Source organism: Pollicipes pollicipes, unplaced genomic scaffold (genome assembly GCF_011947565.3).
Source record: "Pollicipes pollicipes isolate AB1234 unplaced genomic scaffold, Ppol_2.1 Scaffold_2555;HRSCAF=2994_pilon_pilon_pilon, whole genome shotgun sequence".
NCBI lineage: Eukaryota > Metazoa > Arthropoda > Thecostraca > Pollicipedomorpha > Pollicipedidae > Pollicipes > Pollicipes pollicipes.
The window spans coordinates 28,703,036-28,717,700 of record NW_023596136.1 but is presented as its reverse complement, the minus strand read 5'-3'; positions in this window follow the sequence as shown (position 1 = coordinate 28,717,700).

Sequence of the window (14,665 nt, the reverse complement as noted above, 5' to 3'; positions counted from 1 at the left end):
AACCTAACGCAGCGTTAAATCGGGAGCGCGCGGACGGGTGACGAACCCGACCCCCTGTTCCGGACATCCACTCTTTCGGAAAAGAAGCGACATCCTAGCTATGCTACGCGCACACGAATGTGGATCAAATCATCAAAAGATGCGCGAAGCCCTCCCCGCATTTGAGAACATAAGGACCGCTTCCCTAGCAGCCATGGGGTGCTCCTAATTGTACAGTTTGTAGAGCTTTGTAAGGTGCTCATTGCAGCTGCGAGGGACATTAGACATACGTAGGGACAGCACCTACGTCATTTTCCCTTATTCCCCGGTGAAAAACTAGAAGAGAGAGAGAGAGTGGGAGAGAGAGAGAGAATGAGAGAGAGAGAGAGAGAGAGAGAGAGAGAGAGAGAGAGAGAGAGAGAGAGATATATATATATATATATATATATATATATATATATCTATATATATATATATGTAGTTATATTTTGGAGCCTTTGCCAAAAGCCTTATGAACAGTAGCTTCAAAGCTGCCCGCCTATCCTAATCAATCCTTTGAAAAATCGAGTAGGTTCGGCAGGCAGTTTTAAATTTGCTGCTCATAGTTGCATTGACAAGGGTTTTTTTGCGGAACTATCATTGCATCTCTCACTCGTTTCTCCTAATCATTCAACGAAGAATAAGGCCGTTAGTGTTGTCGTATGCAGCAGGGTTCTGTTGCGGTAATTATACAGTTCTGTAGTGTATCTTCCATCTGGTTGTACCACAAACGGGGTGTCGAAAAGTGGAATCGATCCGGCTTGTGCGGTGTGTTCCAGAGTGAAGGAAATACGTGGGTGGGGTCGGCTTAGTTTTGCTACGAAATCTAGCAGTGAGCTCAGCACCTGAGACCAAGCGCCTAAAATAGCACCCAGGTCAGGTCAGCGCTAAAGACCTCAAAGGGCACTGCTGGGAGGACGATTTATTCTACACGTTCCCAATTAGCAGCATGCATGTAGTAGGACTTGTATGATTTCTTGCGGCGTTTATAATTAATAAGTTAGAAAGATATGAATAGGTGTGTTGGCGAAATATTGCATTTATTGTGCACTGTTTGCAAATTAACCGTATGAGGTTTTTCAGCTCACTGCAAATGTTTAAATCGCGTCCGATATCATATTTTTCGGCGTGGCCATGAAGACCTACAGGCCAACATCATGAGAAGTCCAATAGGCGATTTGCTTTCAGTGACAAACAGCATTTTATAATGGTAGCAACCTGAGCTTCAATGAACGTCTCGCAGTGAAAATGTGATGCCATGGAGTGTCTTCAGCAGTGAGAGCTGGATCGCTTGTCCACATGATGTTACTCATTCCATTCCCTTCATTAGATAAATCGCACAGAATGCCCAAGTGTACCTTAACAGGACAAAGCCGACATAACATATTGCGGCCTAGATCGATAAATTTAATGTATCTCAGCGAGTTTCAACAGACGCGCCAGGGAGCATAAGGTCCAAGGTGCTTTCGAGAAAAGCCTTGTTGATAGTTATTTAATTTCCCGGCCCAAGCCAGTGAGGATAGGTTTGATATTTGTCAGATATGCGAGAATGACAAAAAATGCACGAATGATGAAAATGATATTTTGCAAGAGGGTGGGACAATGCTGCCAGGGGTGGTACAACGCTGTAGGGGCGAGACAACGTTGTGAGGGGCGGAACAACATATCATACCACGCCTCTCGAGGTAGTAATGTCTGACTTAAGTGCAGGCTTACAAAGGTGTGGTATTAAGTGTGTGTCATTTATAATGACTGCGTGCCTCCGCATGGTCCTACAATGTGGCTTGTATTGGGAAATCATCGCTCTTGTCAACGCGCTTTCGAACGTTTGGTGACCACTATTTTCCGCTGGTAAAACAGGCGACAAACCGACATCACGGTGGGTCATGACGATGCAAGTTGGCGAGTAATTTTTCTTCAACCAAAGCTTCTGAGACGCAATTGGCCGGGTCTAATTAGTGTCTGGCAATCCCCCGAGGCAAGCTTCAGCCTGCGACAACTCCGCCGGAGACCAAAAATCCCAGCGGAGCCAGGACGCTGATACAGAATTTTAATGCGGTGACGGATACAGAATGGATGTAAGTTTTCTCATAACGAATTCTCGAAGCTTTCGTGTCGGACGTGTCGCATTCAGCCGAGAAACATGTTCACATTTGAGGTGGGGTGGTCCGCCGTCCCCGGGAGGCGTGCCATTCGTGTTCGGCTCTGCAAAGTCAGATGGTAAAGTTCGGAGCGTGTGCCGCGTTTACAAAAGTAGGCGGGCTTTAGAGCGCCTGGGGTCCTTGGTCCAACGCCAGGGAGCTAATGTAGATGACTGGCCCATACGCAGCGATCACGTCCTCTGGATTTGGATTTGCGCGAGTGCCTCGTGTAATCCTCGCATAGCACTTCCGATTCTGTTCAGCGCATTGTCGTGAAATAGTTTGCCAACAAGGTATGCTGTCATTTACTTCATGTGGTAGTCAAGTAACGCTCCTGAAGCGTAGGAACACCTGATCTCGTGTGATCAACAGTTTCAGTCACAGACTTCAGCTTCGTTCGCTTTAACAAATTTCGTGTTATGTTGCGTAGTATTCTTACATGAAGCTCTTACTTGTCAGCCAGTAAAACCTGCTGCGCGACTTGTGGCGGGCGGCGTGATGACATACGTGGTATCAGCATTACCAAGATTTAGATGTAATGTAGTCATAGGCGACCGTTCAGTGTGTGTTCACGAAGCTCCGAAGTTCACCAGGTGCTGATTGACATGGATTTTACTTATGCAGATTTTACGGATACGGATAAAACTTGCAATCAAACGCAGGAAGATTTGGACGCGTGGTTAGCCGATCGTGCGTGTTTCTTCAAACAGGCTGTCTGCCGTCATGGAGTTTTCATTAGGCGGTTTCTGCAAACAGCGCTGTGTCACAAAGAGGCGTTGGTTGCCCGTCCAGCATGTATCCGTTTTGTATAATTGCATCGTTTACCCATTTGTTGTCGTAATGAGTCCAGAAGGGTGGTAGCTCATCAAGACTTGATCAAAGGATCCATTTATACGTTGTACGTTGCCCTTGGATATATTTGCTGGCCGTAATTGCGCAAACCGTCCGCCGTCTGTGTGAAAATTTACTGGATGCGTTACACAGCGGCAATGGGTACAGAACCAGCCTGGACGCATTGTTTGGCTCGGCTAGCTTTGAAAGGTCAGCGCCAACAAGAGCCAACCCGGACCCAGGGCGGCCGTGCCACGGCATTGATCGACATAACCTTTATGTTGTCAAACCTTTTCGGAGGTAGGCACAGGGCACGCTCAGCCAGCTCTACTAAGCGAGTGTCCTGATTTCGTAGCCACCATGTAATTCACTCGCAAACAAATTTTAAAAAGAATTTTCTGAATGGTGTTTCCGGATGAGTTATTAAAACTAAGGTGTTTTCGGATTGGAGTTAGCAGATGGGTTTGCAAGCCCAACAAAATATTTGCCAATTTGTTCGCGTGCACTGAAAATGAATTATACTGCCCCTCACCACCATTCCACCTGTTCACCATGCGTTTGCCATCGTCCAACTTCCCCGGATGATCTTACACGGGTGGCAGATGCGTGGCCAAGCTCCTATTATGGTTGTATTGACAGTTACCGATGGCGTGCACAAACGACCTCGACGATGTACGCACGATGCCAGTGTAGCCCTCGTCTGGTAAAATTGCACTACGATGGTGGCCCTGGCCGTGGTCCTGGCTACAATGCTGGTCCGTTATCCTTTAAAAATCGCGTTTCCGACAAGGCGTCTATTCCCGCCATTCATTTGGCCCACCTGGCCAGCATTGCAATGCGCTTACACGGTGAGCACGCATATTACCCTTAATCCGTGTCATTATAATATATGAACATTAACCAATGCTTACAGCCTTTCAATAATTTTGTCATATAGGCAGCAGTGCATCCGACATGAATGGGCACCATAAATGCAGTCGTTGGACGCACTATACTTATTGTGGATCGTCCCATGCTCATTATGGTTGGCTAAGCTTCTGGGGCGCCATTTCCGGTGTCATGAGCTGCAGTCGGGCGCTGTGTCGTCGGTGCAGTGTCTGATATTTCAAATGTTCCGCATCGATGGACAATTTGGAAAATGTAGCAGAGCGGGCGGAAAGCGTGGTAAGTCGCGTGCCCATGGGGCTGTGATACGCATATATGCACGTTTACTTCCGGGGAAACTACCGGTTACGCTAGTTCCTCTTTTTGTTATTTGTGGAGTGCCGTTAGTGTAGTGGTTAACACGTCTGCGTTAACCACTGCGCGTCTGGGAAACCAGTGGTACGGAGTTCGATTCCCCGCGGTGTCCGCCCTTCCTGCCAGGGTGAGAGGCAGGCGGCGCCATATAGCCCCAGCAGTTGAGTGCGTCGTAAAGCGCCAATGACGACATTTTTTGTTATTTGCGTTCATATCGTACACCAACCATGCGTGGGATTTTACTCGAAACTGAGGATGATGAAAATCGGCAATAGGCCTACGTGGAAGAAGGAGTATATCTTAAACATATGTCACAAAACAGTGACAGGGGGCATGGTGTTTTTGCACATTTGCAGGTACGCGACCCTACGATGTCAGAATTCATGACATTTTTGGATTTTGGGTCGCTAGTCATTCCTCGTAGGAGCCCCAGAGTATGCAGATTTCTTACAAGCAAGCTGAAATGGCAATGTTAAGGACGGTCCATATGCCCCAGAATTATACTTCGCTGTAGGTCCAATGACTTCATTTTACAGTCGTCGCTAAAAGGTGTATGTTTACCCTAGGGCCTCCCTTTTGCACAAAGCCATCTGGAAAAGACATCTTTCCTAGACCGCACAATCAGGCCAGGAATACAAATTGCCACTTTGTTTCCTCCTACGTTTAAAACACAATAGATATGATAGCACAGTGCTCGTAGAGTCTGGGCTCCTGCATCCAGTCTTTATTGCCAGGGTACCACGGTCCCCTGGGATCTAAAGGGGCTTGATACCCCTGTGCCTCCCTTGCCTGCGCCGTGGAATCAGAGCACACGTTGTGCTTGTGTGAGCCCTGACCTCTCCAACATCCGATCATGAAATTCAACTCAATGACAAAATTATATCGCGGAACTATATCTGGTACTGAACCGGGACGGTCTGTCCGAACCAACTGACCTCATCTAATCTACACATATGCCCTTCTTAAAACACATGTGTTTTCCCTCAGAAGTTCTGGGTGGCCCCTTTTTCAAACAAAAGGCATTGTGTCTACCGGTGAGCTACCAAACATTCAGGCCAAGGTGGCTCCCGTTATTGAGTTGGAGAGTAATAGCCTGCTTAGCAAGCCATTTCTACGTTACGAGGCCCGTTTTGCGTTAATGAGTCTACGTTTGTGAATCAGGTCGATGCTGTAGATTAGTGGAACCAAATCCTATTTATGTAAATGAGGCCCTTTGTGGGCTAGGGAAACCCCCGTTACGAACTAGGAAGCCCTATTCTGGCATGGGAGGCACACTATATTCAGGAGGCCCCATTTTTGGAACAGAAAACCCCTTTCATTTATCAGATGATCGCGGCTCCGTATCAGGATGCTGGGATAATGAGGCTCCTTGGCTAGATTTGCAGGCCCCCGTTGTGAACCTGAAGCATCCTTTTCTGGATCAGGAGATTCTTAAATGCATCAGGAGACCACCTTCTGGAACAGGAGGCCACGCTTTACAAACGTGAGACCACTGTTGGACCACCAGAAGGCCCCCACTCTGCTTACTGCTTGGAAATGATGCGCGCAACAATTTTATAAGTGGGCACATGGTCTCGGTGCCCCTCCCTCTTAAATACGATGCTACCTAGGAGGCCCCCTGTGAGGAGGCCACATATTGCCAAGGAGGCCACCTGGAAAATCCTGCATCCCAACTCAAAATCAATGGTGCCACCATGCTCGATCAAGCTCAGATTGGTTGCTTTCAGTCATGAGATGTGCTCAGGGCGCAGTCGGGAATGGCTCCGTTGTTTCATGGATGATGTCATTTCATTACAAGCATAGTGAAGGAAGCGTTTCGCCATTATGACGTGTTAATGCTTACCCTGATGTTATTCCGCCATTGATATGCGAGGAGGTAAGGGTGTCACTTTGTATCTTTTGAAGGGAGGGGGGGGGGGGGTCTGAGCCTCCTCCAATGCTGACTTGAAGGGACTGTTCCACGTTTAAAGATATTGAAGCATGCATCAGATACGACGAAATAATCTCACTTATGGGTGTAAGTGTACTTTTAGGTTGAAAAGATTGCTTTAGGTAATACAATCTCCTTGCTTGTAAATATGCTCCTCTACACGTCATTGTTTCATTGCGTCATCGTACCCTGCACAGCATTGATTGATAGCCAATTGACGGCCGTTATACCTGAAAATCGTCCTTATGAACGCCAGATATGAACGATTCGTCAACTATGCTTTTCTTTGTCTTGATCGCCGAATGGCCAATGGAAAAGCAGGATTTGAATGGAATTCCCATGGCGTCATGGATGCCTGGGTGAGCTTGGATAGTCTTCGCGAACACACCTCCATGGGCGCGTAGCTCAGAAACAAGATGGGTTTAGGTCTGAAAGGGAGTGTTCCATATTTGTGTGGGGTTTTGAACTCAGACAGCTGTCTTGAGGATCATTCCGTGCAGTTCACACCCCCGCCAGTCTCAACACCAAAACCTTTTTACCTTCGAGTTACGCACCCGCGAAGATATGCAGATTAATTCGGGGGGGGGGGGGGCTATTTCAAGGTCATCCAGACATCCATGACACCATAACCCATGACGTCATTCAAGTCCTGCCATTCCATAAACCATGCCGTGATCAATATGGAGGAAAAAATGTTTGTTGATTCGTTCATATCTGTCGTTCGTGAGCACGGTTTCCAGATAAAACGGCCGCCAATTATATCGCAATCAATGTTTTGCAAGTTACGATGGCGTAATCAAATAATAGCGTGTAAGGAACATAGTTACTAAACAGAGAAATTATGTTGTCTGGAGCGGTGTTTTCCAATTAAGAGCATGCCAATAGATTCAAGTGACGTTATTTCATCATATCTGATGCTTGCTTCAGTATTTCAAGATGTCGAACATTCCCTGTAAAGACAGCGTTTCACATTTGAAGATATTGAAAAAAAGCATGAAACGTGACGAAACAAGCTCACTCATAACTATTCGTATGCTTTTTAAGTGGAAAAGGCTGCTCCAACACAGCACAGTTCTGTTCTCCTTTTTGGTAAATATGCTTCTCATTGCGTCATGGTTTGATTGCGTCATCGTACTTTGCACAACAATGGTTAAGAGCCAATTGACGCTCGTTATATCAGGAAATCGCGCCCACGAACGCCAGAAATGAACGCCTCGACAATCATGTTTTTTTTCCTTGGCCTTGATCGTCGCAAGGTATATGGAATGACCGGATTTGAATGACGTTATTATGTCGTTATAAATGTCAAGATGACTGAAATGCTCTCCCCGAAATACTCTCCCCGTTTTCGCGAACGCATGGCTCAGAGACTAAAGGTGCTTAGGTTTTAAGACGAGCAGGGTGGTGAACGGTGCCGAAAGTTTTCAAGATGGCTATTTGAGTTTAAAACCCCACACAACTGTGGGACCTACAATCCTTTAAGCCTCTCAGTACTCTTCTGAGGCCCTCCCCCCCGATGCATATGAACAAAGGATATGCTGGGTCAATGGATGCAGCAAGTATCCGTAATGCTGGTAAACGCATCAGCATCGATATCATCATGTGTGATCATTATTACTAGCACATCGGCTTCAATGGAAAGGCATCCCCAATATCAAAACAATTGGAACCGACCAATTTTTTACATCAATACCGTAAATCAAAGTGACCAAAATTCGGGGAAAAGTCAGAATTCGGGGGCAGGTTAGGTTCAGCTTTATTGGCCAGAATTCCCCCGCCCCCTTCAACAACGAATTTACGAAAATGACACCCATACCAGGAGGAACTACATGAGTCCAACACTTTCTTACCGGGCGTGATCCACAGAAACTTGGCGTGATCCTTGATTTGGTCTAAATAATTGAATGGAACAAAAATTGAATGGAACATATGGAACGAATCGAATCTGTGCTTGTGCCCAGAAGAGCTCCGGATAAACTCAAAGTTGCATGGGCCGTCTTTGACTTCTTGAATCATGGGGTCCTTGTTATTTTGCAGGTAACAGAATGGTAAATCCTCACTTATTTTGTTCTCAATTTAAGTGTATACATTTTTGCATGTTTTGCCCTAATAAAAAGCTTAACAAACCTTTCTGATACCTGTACTCTGGTGTCGAAAACCGAAATCAAACATATCTGTCACAACCTGGTGTGATGTGCTGGCATGGTGCTCGCCTAGGACCATGCTAACGACCCTTCGAGAGCTGACCCGTTCCGAGTTGGCAATATTTTCCTCATTGGAAACGCACTGGCTCCTTCATGCTAGTCTGACGGCAACAAATCAAGCACTGGCATTGAGGTACGGTCACATTCGGCGCGTTCAGCTGGTTGAAAGCCAAATGCAGGCCGTGATGCATTGACCCGTGCTGGCATATTCCAGACACGAATAGTGTTCCTTTTGACAGAATGCGTATTTGATTGCAGGATTTCATTGCAGACCCACGCAAAAGCGAGGTCGCTCGAAACGAAGTGCCTGGTGTAGGTGTACTTTCCTACCTAACGTTAGAAAAAATCATTGCACACCATTCGTCGTGTTTAAGGCGGCACATATCGTAAATAATCTCAAAACAGGTAGAATCATGCTCCTACGCCATATAGTGAGCTTTTATTTAGCTGCCATGTTCTCATTTTGCTTTACATTCCCCACCCAATCCCCCTGCAACCCATCGTCCCGTTGGCGTCGAGGATCAAATTTCATGGATTCTTGTTACCTTGGCCCGGTACATTTTTATGGTTCTTGATGCTGCTTGATGCGCAGTAATGTTGTGACCCGCGCAGTAATGGCGCCGGTGTCGCGGGTGCTGTGTGTGTGCGGCGCTCGGGATCTTGCCATCGTAATTATAAAAAAATTGAAGGTAAGATCATGAATCTACCTGTTTTGTGATTATCTACGATATGTCCTGCCTTAAACACGACGAATGGTTTACCTTGGTCCCGTACATTTTGTAGAGTTCTTGGTAAGCAGAAATATTGTATTTACGCAACGGCAACGCAGAAACGGCGCTGGGGAGTCCAGGCGGTGCGGTGCGCGCGGCGCTCGGGAGCCCGCCATCGAAGTTATTGAGATTCGAAGGTAGGAGCATGATTCTACCTGTTTTGTGATTATTTACGATATGTCCTGCCTTAAACACGACGAATGGTGTACAATGATTTTTTTCTAACGTTAGGTAGGAAAGTACACCCTGACCGAAGTGCCTCTCTTCGTTGGTAATTTAAACGTGTAGTTGTTTGGTCGCCGCCGCAGATGTGGCCCAAACAAAATTAAACCCCTACTCGCTGGGGCAGCGGCATTAGACCGGTATGCCTCCGGGGTGTGCGTTACGCCGAATATTGTTATGTAATTCGGTCCCCCTGGAAGCCAAAATACATACGCCGTTCATGTCGACAACTTGGTCTGTTTCTCCCATTTATTGCAAGCTGTAGGTTATGCGTTTTACATGAACATGTGTGGTTTTAACTATAATGGGCGAAGTTGTCTCGTGTTACTCACACATCCTGTAAGCATACGCGTCTCAAAATATTTGAATGGCTTTAGTAGTCTCCAAGACAACGCAATCCGTTGCAGTGTGTGGGGGGGAGGGGCGTTCTAGGCAAAGGCCTGTTAAGTAGAGTAGTGGGAAATTTGATACAGCGCCGCTCCAGGAAACAATAATGGCGCGGTAGCAATTAAGCACAAATGAAGGGCGTGTGATATGTGCTTGCGCCGTTGCGGGCGGGCGGGGCCTCACGGTTGTCACGCGGTGGCTGTGTGCGCTCCAGTCCGGCCGGCGGCGCCAGCGGCGCGGCCGACCGCGGCTGGCCAGGCGAAATCTCGCAGGCAATGCTACGCATAAAGTCCTCCGGGACCTCGCCAGCGCCGTGGCGGAGTAGTTTCAACTATCAGATGAGGCATCACTGTGCGCGGGGACGGCGGGCGACGTGGAGATGGCGCTGTGAGTGAGCCCGGCCGGCTTGGTGGCACATCCTACCCGCCGGCCGGTGACCCGTAGTCACGTGAGCGGAGCGTGACCCACCGCCGCGGTCTCCGCCGGCCGCCGTCTGGCGCCGCCGTCGCTAGCGGGCCTGCAGCGACGAGCACATACCCTCCCATGTGATGGGCTTTTGCCCAGAGGACACTACGGCAATAACTAGTTTCCGATTGGCCGTTACGCTTCCCCCAATAGTACATCGCGTGCTTGACCCTGAGGGCGGGACGGGGGGGGGGGGGGGGGGGCAACAGCGTGCTTTCTGAGTTCGATGTGAATACACCTCTGTACGAGATGCCGCCTCTACACCGACCTGCCGGACGACGACCTAGCAAAAAGCATCAACGGCATGCGCCATGAGACCTAAGGTGATCCAAAAGCGGTTACCTTGACCAGCGGAAAGGAATGGGGAACGAAACAAAACAAAAAGCGATGTCAGGCGGCAGCACAAAACAAGCAAAAACTGGGCAAAATTGTGATATCTGCACTTTATCATGTGGCATCGCAAAGCAAGCGTGGTGCAATTATTTAGAGAGAATGTGCCACATTTGGAGGTATTGGATCATCAGATGTGCATCAGATGAGATGAAACTAGCACGCTTATATCTATTGGTGCACTTCCAAATGGAAAAACTGCTCTAGATAGCACAATTTTCTGTTTAGTAAATACGCTCCTATAATAAAGGCCAAGATAATTTCTCTGTTTAGTAAATATAGTCCTCAAATGTTGTCGTTTGATTGCGTCACCGCACCATGTACAACATTGACTGAGAGCCGACTGACGGCCGTTATATCTGGATATCGTGTTCACGAACACCAGGTATGAATGACTCGACAATGATATTTTCTTTGCCTTGATCAACCCATGATCGATGGAATGGCAGGATGGATATGAATGCCGTCATTATGGCGCCACGAATGCCCGTGTGATGTTGAAATAATTTCCCCGAAATCAAATGCGCATTTTTGCGGGCGTGTAGCTCGAATTTAGAAGCTGCAATCTTACGAAGGGCGGGCTGTGAACTGCACCGAATGACCTTCAAGAAGGCTCTTTCAGTCCAAAACTCCATACAAATGGGGGATACTTTCTTTAACTAAATCAACAACCTATGGCACTCACTTTTTTACAGCCGCTCGCTCTGTCGCAAAAGAGCACCAACACGGCTTTGAAGTGCCGCTGATCGGGTGGCAGGCTCGGTTGGGCTCCGTGGCATGCGCAAGCGGAAAAATGGGCACGCAAACTCGCCGCATCCAGGTACAAAACACGTAACCACAATTCACCGCTTAGATGTCGCAATATCCAAGAATCGGCTTCCATGACTCACCCACGCAATATTTGCGAAGCAAAATCTCCACACAATTTTTCACAAAGCCTCACTTTTCACAATGTCTCTGAGAGCACCATCACGCAGCACAGCACGTCAATGGCCGGCCGAGCTCCAACGCTAACGCCGCTCAGACGAGTCGGCTCGTCGGCGGAAACCCAGCAAAAGTCCGTCACATGCTCGATCGCAAAATGCATAGTCACAAATGCACAAAATACATGATGTGTACGAGTACAAAACACCTTGAACAGGTACTATCACGTTCCATTATATCATATCGCTGCACTGTCACGATCGCACGTTACAAAGCTTGTCCCATGCTTACCCACTTCACTGACGGTAGCTTTTGATCAGCTCACGCCTTGTTCACACTCGCCCCACACGGCACGCGTTCTGTGTCAGCAAGTCATGTGTGGAATCAGCAGGGGGCCGTACCGCCCAGCGCGCTGATGAACCGAGCGAACCCACCGAAGATGGCGGGCGCTGAGCATTAAGTGGCGTTAGTACTTGCGTTGGCGCGCGTCTTCCCTCAAAACTAGTACAAACTTTGGCTCGCTTTATCGGGGAACTTTGCTTTCAGGTCTATTGGTGAAATGTGTGCTCGGACCGCATTTCCGTTCCGTCACTGCGACAGGGCTGACGTGAAGGGGAGTTGGCTGTGCGTCCCGGTGGCTCCTGACAGATCACGCGCCGATCCTGAACATAATCAGGACAGGGAGAACACCTGCTATAACATGCGTTGACCCGTCTCTATGACTGTTGTCTAGGCGTCGGAATGAAGTCGACAAATACCATCCATCACTAAATGTGTTATGAAAGGTCGGAGCCACTCTATTCCTCCTGAACCTTTACCGATGGCCTTATGCCGATGTGGAAAGAAATCGTGATTTAACACACTGTTCACCTCTGTATGACATTTCCAGGAGGTCAGAACGCATTTCTTCCGCAGATGCAAATACATTTACGTACATGTCAAAAATCACTTTTTTGACGTCAAAACATCAGTGATTATTTCTTAAGTTGATTTTGAGAGTTTCATCAGCAATGGCAACACACAAAGGCGATTTCACGTTACCCAAAGCAGCATTTCCAATAATGCGATGGTTGATCATGCTTCTTTGATTAATGGTAAGTCCATGCTTCGCTAAATTGGCTCCGTTTCCAAGGATGATGCATTTTCTATGGGATATTCACACTTCATCGAGTGACGGTTGTGCATGTACTAAATCAATTTGACGTGTGACGTCAACTTTTTCAACCAGTGACACCATTCGCACTGTAGCGGCATAGGGTAAATCCCTGTTTCACTGAAATTGTACTTTTGTCCATGCAGGATAAAAACACAAAAGCTCAACTCGTACTTGTACTCGCACCGTACTCTTTGCGCTAGGAGCTCTGTGTCATGTGTGTCCAGGTATGTCAGACGTACGTCAGGGGTCAGGTATGTCGTCAGGTTCTGTTACATCAGACGTACGTCTGGGGTCTGGTATGTCATACGTACGTCTTGGGTCTGGTATGTCAGACGTACGTCAGAGGTCAGGTATGTCAGACTTACGTCAGGGGTCTGATATGTCAGATGTACGTCGGGGGGTCTGGTACGTCAGACGTACGTCAGGGATGAGGTATGTCAGACGCACGTCAGGGTCAGGCATGTCAGACGTACGCCAGGCTTCAGGCGTGTAAGACGCATGTCAGGGGTCAGGTGTGCGAGACTTGCGTCAGGGGTCTGGTATGTCAGACTTACGTCAGGGTTCTGGTATGTCAGATGCACGTCAGACGTCAGGTGTGCCAGACTTGCGTCAGGGGTCAGGTGTGTCAGACGTACGTTAGGGGTCAGGCGTGTCAGACGCACACCGGACTGGGTCTGGAGTCCGACCCAGCCGCCGAGCTGGCTTGGTGCCGCCAGCAGCACCAGGCTCGCTTAGCCCACACGAAGGCCAGCAAGCCGAAGGGGCAGACGGCTCGCGTGCCTCAGAGAGACTGGACGGCGGCGTGTTGCTTTGTTTGGCGAGGGGGCAGACTCAGCGGAGGGGCTAGGCGCCGGGGCGTACCCGTGACAGACGCTCCCACAGTCTGGGGTTCGTCAGCCGGCTGAATCGCTCCGGGGTGTGACAGCCAGCTGACGGTCCAGCCGGGCCGGCTCCCGCGCCAGACGCGTGCGGCTGGCCAGAACGCTCGCCAGAGGTCGTCACCTGTCGGATGATCGCCGTCCACACCACTTACAAAAAGAACAACGTATAAAGTTCCGCTCCAAGATGGCATCACACAACTGTTTCCTATGATTGTATCGCTAGAGACTGCGTCAACTACCGAGCGAAAAGTAAGTGGCCGCCTCTGAATTCGTCTGGTGTTTGTCGCCTGTGCTGCCAAGAAGTCCGAGAAAGTTTCCTGACGTTTTGTCTGCGGCATGAAACCAGAAGGAGCGAGTTCTCCGACTGGACAAGTTCTCAAGGTCTTATTTTGAAGTCGGCAGTTGGAGCCATTTGCAGAAGTTGGGCCAAGAAACACAAAAAGTGAAAAGGCGTCTGCTAACTTGGTCTCAGGGCATTTGCTTCCAAAGCTTCGCTTCTCCCAAATCACCAAGCCAAATGGAAGTGAATGCGGGCCTGTTTACGCGCTCAAGTTGTTACCACCAGTCCAGTCCTTTATTGACATATGCCCCCTACGGTGCCTGATGCAACGTACCCGCCAGAGGCGAATGACAACATGAAGCCAAACCTGTTGATAGCGGATTAATGGCGCAGATGTCGAATGTGCTGAAGGCTGCCAATTGTTTATTATTAACACGAGCATCAAACCCAATCACAGAATCAGGACCCCTTATTTCGTAGTTTTCACTTTATTTGCGCTTATCCTCACGTCTCTTGTTCACAAACACATATGCTAAGCACTGCGCGACTACCTGTATGTCCATGCTGGCCTAGTGAAAACTTTTAGTCGAAGAATGCAGTGGTGTCACGCAATTTTGCTGCTTCCTTTTATCTGGGCGTGGAAACGTTGGACCGAACCAGCACGCAAAAGGATGCTTTCGAAATACGGCGTTTTAACGTTTTAACGCCTTTTAACTTTTTAACAAAACGACGCTTTAACTTATGACTTTTTTAAAGACAATTACCAACTTTTTGAAGACTAGTTTATTTACAAGCATGTCATCAGTCACCGTATGACACACACACGC